The sequence below is a fragment of the Pseudoliparis swirei genome, chromosome 5, assembly GCF_029220125.1.
Source record: "Pseudoliparis swirei isolate HS2019 ecotype Mariana Trench chromosome 5, NWPU_hadal_v1, whole genome shotgun sequence".
Taxonomy (NCBI): domain Eukaryota; kingdom Metazoa; phylum Chordata; class Actinopteri; order Perciformes; family Liparidae; genus Pseudoliparis; species Pseudoliparis swirei.
In genome coordinates, this window is record NC_079392.1 from 25,560,306 (window position 1) to 25,562,805 (window position 2,500).

Sequence of the window (2,500 nt, forward strand, 5' to 3'; positions counted from 1 at the left end):
CACACTAACAGACACACTCACAGACACACTCACAGACACACTCACAGACACACTAACAGACACACTCACAGACACACTCACAGACACACTCACAGACACACTAACAGACACACTCACAGACACACTCACAGACACACTCACAGACACACTAACAGACACACACACACACTAACAGACACACTCACAGACACACTCACAGACACACTAACAGACACACTCACAGACACACTAACAGACACACTCACAGACACACTCACAGACACAGACACACTAACAGACACACTCACAGACACACTCACAGACACACTAACAGACACACTAACAGACACACTCAAAGACACACTCACAGACACACTCACAGACACACTCACAGACACACTCACAGACACACTAACAGACACACTCACAGACACACTCACAGACACACTCACAGACACACTCACAGACACACTAACAGACACACTCAAAGACACACTCACAGACACACTCACAGACACACTCACAGACACACTCACAGACACACTCACAGACACACTAACAGACACACTAACAGACACACACACATACACACTCACAGACACACTCACAGACACACTAACAGACACACTCACAGACACACTCACAGACACACTCACAGACACACTAACAGACACACTCACAGACACACTAACAGACACACTCACAGACACACTCACAGACACACTCACAGACACACTAACAGACACACTCAGACACACTAACAGACACACTAACAGACACACTCACAGACACAGACACACTAACAGACACACTCATAGACACACTCACAGACACAGACACACTAACAGACACACTCATAGACACACTCACAGACACACTAACAGACACACTCACAGACACACTAACAGACACACTCACAGACACACTCACAGACACACTCACAGACACACTCACAGACACACTAACAGACACACTCACAGACACACTCACAGACACACTAACAGACACACTCACAGACACACTCACAGACACACTCACAGACACACTCAAAGACACACTAACAGACACACTAACATACACACTCAAAGACACACTAACAGACACACTCACAGACACACTCACAGACACACTCACAGACACACTCACAGACACAGACACACTAACAGACACACTAACAGACACACTCACAGACACACTCACAGACACAGACACACTCACAGACACACTCACAGACACACTCACAGACACACTAACAGACACACTCACAGACACACTCACAGACACACTAACAGACACACTAACAGACACACACACATACACACTCACAGACACACTCACAGACACACTCACAGACACACTAACAGACACACTCACAGACACACTCACAGACACACTCACAGACACACTCACAGACACACTCACAGACACACTCACAGACACACTAACAGACACACTCACAGACACACTCACAGACACACTCACAGACACACTAACAGACACACTCACAGACACACTAACAGACACACTCACAGACACACTCACAGACACACTCACAGACACACTAACAGACACACTCACAGACACACTCACAGACACACTAACAGACACTCTCACAGACACACTAACAGACACACTCACAGACACACTCACAGACACACTAACAGACACACTAACAGACACACTCACAGACACACTAACAGACACACACACACATACACACTCACAGACACACTCACAGACACACTCACAGACACACTAACAGACACACTCACAGACACACTAACAGACACACTCACAGACACACTCACAGACACAGACACACTAACAGACACACTCACAGACACACTCACAGACACACTAACAGACACACTCACAGACACACTCACAGACACACTAACAGACACACTCACAGACACACTCACAGACACACTAACAGACACACTAACAGACACACTCACAGACACACTCACAGACACACTAACAGACACACTCACAGACACACTAACAGACACACTCACAGACACACTAACAGACACACTCACAGACACACTCACAGACACACTAACAGACACACTCACAGACACACTAACAGACACACTCACAGACACACACACATACACACTCACAGACACACTCACAGACACACTCACAGACACACTAACAGACACACTCACAGACACACTCACAGACACACTAACAGACACACTCACAGACACACTCACAGACACACTCACAGACACACTAACAGACACACTCACAGACACACTCACAGACACACTCACAGACACACTAACAGACACTCACAGACACACTAACAGACACACTCACAGACACACTCACAGACACACTCACAGACACACTAACAGACACACTCACAGACACACTAACAGACACACTCACAGACACACTCACAGACACACTCACAGACACACTCACAGACACACTCACAGACACACTAACAGACACACTCACAGACACACTCACAGACACACTCACAGACACAGACACACTAACAGACACA